Source organism: Microtus oregoni, unplaced genomic scaffold (assembly GCF_018167655.1).
Source record: "Microtus oregoni isolate MIOR12 unplaced genomic scaffold, Mior012 000023F_ref0000262, whole genome shotgun sequence".
NCBI lineage: Eukaryota > Metazoa > Chordata > Mammalia > Rodentia > Cricetidae > Microtus > Microtus oregoni.
The window spans coordinates 7404382-7410625 of NW_024543082.1; positions in this window are offsets into that span (position 1 = coordinate 7404382).

Consider the following 6244-nt stretch of genomic DNA (forward strand, 5'->3'; position numbering starts at 1 on the left):
TCCGATGAATCTCTAAGGAATTACCCTAAGTGAAATGCCAGTCCCCATGTTACAAGCTTCTTCTTCCACTTACCTGCCATTGTAACAAACAGAGACAGAGACCAGATTGGTAGTTGCCATAGTTATGGAGATGTGGAAAGTAGAACTGGGGGCTACTGGGATACACGGTTATCAAAGGTAAGCACAGGATACTCAGGGGGATAGCATCATTCTGTGTCTATTAAATATTTTGTTAGCCGTATTTTAAGCTGTGTGTGTGTGTCTGTGAGTGGGTACATGAACGTGAGTGCAGGTGCCCAAGGAGATCAAAGGTAGAGTTGGGTCCCTGGAACTGGAGTTGCAGGCAATTATGAGCCTCCCGACATGGATGCTGGGAACCTAGCTCAGATCTAATGCAAGAGCAATGCACACCTTAACCACTGAGCCATCTCTTCAGCTCCTTGCTCTTGGCAATGGCACTCATTACATGAGCCTACATTACCGATGTGATAGAACTGCATAGCATGTCACACAGAGAAAGATGAGCATGTGTAACATTGGTGACATTGGAATAGGTTTTGTGAATTGTTCTTTGTTGAGTTCCTGGCTTTGACACACTAAAAGTCACTTCCATTAGAAGACACTATCATTAGAAGTAATTGGTGGAAGAGGAGGTCTAGGAAAGGGAATCTTACCTATAACCTAGAAAGGACACCAGCTGACCTCCTAACTGTAGACATGAGGGAAGGCTAAATGCAGGTGAATACGCTGAGCCAAACCACAAAGCCACCTAAACTTCATTTAGTAAGGTGGAATGCCCAAAACATTGAAGTAAAATCCTGCCCTATAATCGGGGACCCTGTTAAGATTTTCAAGAATTGCTTATGAAAATCTGTTTTCCGCCTTTTGGACTTTAATATTTATATCCGCTTCAAGGCTCTGTGAGTGCTGGCAATCACTCTACAGCTGAGCTAATGCCTCTTAGTCTCTTCTATACAGTTTCAGAACTCACTAGTAATCCAGAGAGTCTTGAACCTGTAACGTTCCTGCCTCAGGGCTTCAAATATCTGAGATTACAGGCTGTTGGATGTGTGTCCTGTGTTCGGCTCTCTGCTTCGATCTTGCAGTGACTGTTTTAAGCGTTAGTTCCTATGGATGGCTATACCCACATTTCTACTTCAATTCTTGGAGACAGATGAACAGCCATTTTATATGCTATCAAAATGTGTATGCCTTGTGGTAACTTCATCTCCGTGGAAGCTTGTTAAATAATGAGAAACCAAGAAACAGATTTATTCACAGAACTATCACATCATTATTTAATATAATAAAAACCAAGACTCAGCCTAAATGGTTAATAGTGTTTAATAATTGATGGATGGATCCAAAAATTAACCATGAAGTGGAAAGTAACATTTTAATAACAGAAGATGGCACGGACTACGTGACGCAGATACAGAAGCGGCAAGCATGTCACAACTCAGTGTCTGCTTCTAGACCGTGCAGTTATGAAACAAGGATTCTTTGACAGCAATTGCCAAATCCACAGTAAACTTACATCATCCTGCTAAACTCAGGGCAAGGTTCTTTATAGCAGTCTTGTGGTCAGACTGGAGAGTTGGCTCATCAATTAAGAGCACTTGCTCCCCTTCCAGGTGACCTGGATCCGATTCCCAGCACCCACAGGGTGGCTCACAACCATCTATAACTGCACTTCCAGGAGGTCAGACAACCTTCCTCTGACCTCAGGCACCAGGCACACGTGGTATGCAGACATCCATGCAGATAACACACCCACACCTATAAAGTAAAGGGAAGCTTTAAATGTAAAGTACTTCCACAGTGAAGGTGAGCTTCTACACAGGACTGGCCATCAAAGACCCTGAGATGCTAGACGTGAGTGTGTGGGTCTGTGGTTTCTGTCGAGCCTGTGAGGTGTGAATGGCAGAATCTGCATTACCCCTGCCAGTCTGCCCCTCTCCAAACTAGCCTCCACACAGTTGTCCTGTGTGTAAGGACAAGGCAGGACAGCCTGGTCTTGCTTTTCGGGAGTTAGAAAGGTAAACGTCATAAACATTTGATGAGATGCCCTGACCTTTACAGACCGGCTCACTCAGTGTCTGGAAGGGTTTACTTTGGCCTCTGATACTGGTTTTACCTTGACCTCTTAACCTCTGTCAGGGCAACAGGGATCTGAGGGAAAACAAGGGAGTGTGAAGGAAATGGTTTATTAAGATCAGTGGGGCCAGGCTGCAGTGAGTCAGGACCAGAAAGGTGGAGGCTGGGACTGTTTGCTAATTAGTTTACTCAGTAATGTTGGGGAATTGAGGGTGAATCAGACAGGGATCCTGTGTAGAAGCTACGGCCACTCTACAAAGGGCGAACATCGGAGCTGACAGCTCTTACTCTCTGGCAGGAATAATGTTACTTAATACTATATCATGCTATCTTATTTAACCTTCATAACTGCGGATGTTATTTCCTATTGGTCACAGGTAACACTTCAGTCTCGAACATCACTAAACTATTAGTTCTGTATGTTATGTAAGATTGGTGTGTGTATGCATGAACATGTGTGTATATGCATGTACGTGTGTGTATGTGTGTACATGTCTGTGTGCCTGTGTCTGTGTCTATGTGTGCCTGTGTGTCTGTCTCTGTGTGTGTCTATGTCTATGTCTGTCTGTGTGTGTGTCTCTCTGTGTCTGTGTGTCTGCATATGCCTGTTGTCTGTCTGTGTGTGTCTGTGACTATGTCTGTGTGTATGCCTGTGTGTCTGTGACTAACTGTGTATGTCTGTGTGTCTGTCTGTTTATGTCTGTGTGTCTGTATGTGTATCTGTGTCTGTGTCTATGCCTGTGTGTGTTGGGGAGAGTACTTCTAACAGCACAAAATATTACGGTTATGTGCAGAGATTTGAACTCAGGGCTCAGGAAATGGTTTAATGGGTAAAGTTCCTGTTGTGTAAGAAAGAAGACCTGGATGCGATTCCCTGTGACCATGTAAAGCCAGCCATGGTGCACGCCTGGGATCCCAGTGCTGGGGAAGCAAAGACAGGTGGATCCTCGAGTGTCCGTGGCCATCATCAGTCTAGTGGGGTCAGTGACTCCCAAGTTCAGAAAGAGACCTTGTCTCAAAAATTAATATGGAGAACGGTTGGGGAAGACACCAAGCGTGACGTCAGGCTTCCACATACGCATACATACATGTACACAAAACATGAGTGCTCACGTACACGGCACACATAGCCCCGCCATGGACTAAGTGGCATGAAACATGCTCTGGTGGCCAAGCAATAGGGACAGGAGCCAGGAGAGAGCCAGGAGTCTGGGACAGGAACAAAATCAGAAAGAGAGTGGACAGTAAAGGCCATAGCCAAGAAGTGGTTCCCAGACAGTCATCAAAATTGCAAAATAAAACAAAAGCCTTCATTAAAATTAATGGCCAATATTTCTTGTAATCTGGAAAATCCACATAAGCCTGAATCCTGTTTCCTCCCTGAAAGATTCGAGTGTCTGTAGCTACAGGCCATATTTCCCACAGAGAATGCAGTCAGTCAGTAGAGCCTGCCCACCTTCAGTGGAGACCAGGGCTCCACGGTCACGTGGCTGCTTCCACCCGAGTGTATGACTTTCTTAGACTTTCTGTACATGCATCTAAGAACCTTCGAGTAGAGAGCAGGAATAACCACTAACCAGGGCAAAGTAGGCAGGAAATCTGTCAGAGACAGCTGCATGCACTTCAGGATCCAGTCAGACCACCTCCTCAAGGGAGTCAGCCAGGCTCTCCTCTGAGATCTCTGCCCTGGAAGGAAGTGACTTGGGGGTGGACAGGAACTAGATTGAGAAAGCAGTGAAGGAGGTGAGAATTGGAAAGAAAGGGGGAGTTCGGAGAGCAGAGATCGGAACAGTGAACATGCTTGGCCTGGCTGATTCCTGGTTTCGTTTCCAGGTTTCTCTGACTTAAATGTTCATGACCGTCAGGGAAAATAGAGGTCAGGAAAGAGGAGGGGAGTAGGGGATCCAAAACCCAGACTTGTAAATGCCTGTAAATGTATTTTTACATGAGCTTACAGTATGGTCTATTTACTTACTTACTTATTCATTTTTTGGAGGGTCTTATTCAGTTCTAGGGGGTCTTAGGAAATATTTCCTCAGATTGAAGGACATTTACACAGGTTGTTACCTTCTCTGAGCCACAGTTTCTGTGTCTGTTGGAGAGCTGAGTGGCTCCAGACTTTCAGAGGATAAGGAGAAAGTGAGGGAAAGGAGAAGCATCGAGGGTGGGAGGAATGCTACGGAACACATAGTTTCTGTGATGCCCAGGGCCCATGCTGAAAACTCTCTGTGGTTGTCACCCCCAAATCCTGGCAGCTGCCTAATGGCTTAGCTCTTTTCCACCAACGGAAAAGAATTTTATGATCCAGCTGCCAGCTCAAGGTGGCACAAATAGTAGGCAGAATAAGGGGCTCGTTTGCAAAGTGTCGAGCCATTCAGCAATCACGTAACAGTTAATAACGATAAAAAGTATGCTGCCATCTTTCTGTCGCTCTGACTCGAGTCATACAGCATGACGTGCTGACAGTTAAAATAGACCCAATTCCATACCCTACTGGCTATTTGAAGTCACAGGCTGTGGCTGTGTCTGTGTCTAGTAAGGGAATTAACATCCTTGAAAGTCAGTTTCCTCACATGTCAAGCATTTTACATTCATGATGAAGATGTCATAAAGAACTAGAGGCCTAGAGTAACAGCAGGATGCCTACCTTGTTGGTTGGCAGAACCCCGCCTTCAATCAGCAGATACACTGAGCCACATTCTGGACCTACAATTATGTATCAAGTACCATGAATCCAAAGGGGAGAGAACAATGGTCCCCACCCTGTGACTTGCAAGAAAGGAAATTGAACCCAACAAGAAACTGTTGTGATGGGTGAATAAACAGTGTTGTCTGAGTGTGAGGGAGACCCAGATATCCTGAAAAGAGTGGATGAGGTCAACAGAAAGGCCACAGGGATAAAAGATCTTTCATTATGAGGGCAAGGAAGGGGTTCCAGGCATGAGGGCCAACTTATGCGACAATAACAGAGGCAAAAAGTCTTCACGGGGCCTGGAGGTCAGAAAGGAGCAAATACAGGACATAACTAGCAGGTACCTCGTAGAGGATGATTGATGAAGCCAGAAAAGTGAATTTGGGTTTAGACAGTGAACAGCGCTGAGTGTCTCGCTCAGAAGAGGGACCTCACTTGTGAGGAACAAGGAACAAGTCATGTAAGCAGGGAAGTTTCATGGCCAGGAGACTGATGCCATAGTCCAGCAAGAAGTGACAAGGAATCCAAAATTAACCAGTAATGGATTAGAAGTTGGTGACGAGGGGGAAAGGAGAGGAAAGAGTGACGTCAACACAATGCATGCGAGCCAGTGTATGAAAATGACCCCCCACTCCTTCCTGACCACAGCCATCCCAACGGACCAAAACAAAAACAAGAGGACCCCTCTTTCAAAAATAATCTCTTTTGTTTGCATGCAAATAGGCCAGGCATAGTGAAAGTGTAACCTAGATGCAGTGTTTGTCTCCAGTCCGTGACACACAGTGGTCATATTGGTCCTTCAGCATCTCTGCTCTGCACATCCCAAACGTGCCATTCCGTGCAGGGCTCATTTCGTATTGCTCTCGGTCTAAAGGAGGCGGAAAGGGAGGCCCTTTTCAGAAGCCAGTGTCGGGTGGGGTGATGTTGGGTTTTACCAAGAAACTTTCTTCCAAGTAGCATCATCTGTTAGAATGTTCTAGATAGAGAAGGTACGAGGAGTAGAAAGGAGTTTAAACAGGATAGCCAGCCAGCCAGCCAGCCAGATAGATAATACCTCAGTGGTCCTACACTACTGATTTGAAATCTAAATCAACCTTTTTTTTTTTTTAAAAAAGACTCTGTTCTATGTGCCCGATCTATTTTCTTTTACTTTGCTGTGCACGTCTTATTTAGACTTTTGCACAAACATTTTGCATGAGGTACTTTCATCAATCCTTGGCTTCCTCAAATTTGCACTACACTGCCATTTGCTAAAATGTGTTACTTTTGTTATGTGTGCTCTGCCTTCCTTTGCAAAGACAGAAAAATCATGGACTGATGTCTTCCAGCAAGTTTGACATTTAGAATATTACCTCATTCTGAGTTTTCTAAAAGATGGCCCCAGGGAAACGGCAATTTCTTCTAATATACACGCCAACAGAGCACTTGGCATTCAGAGCCGGGGTTTCTGTGTTC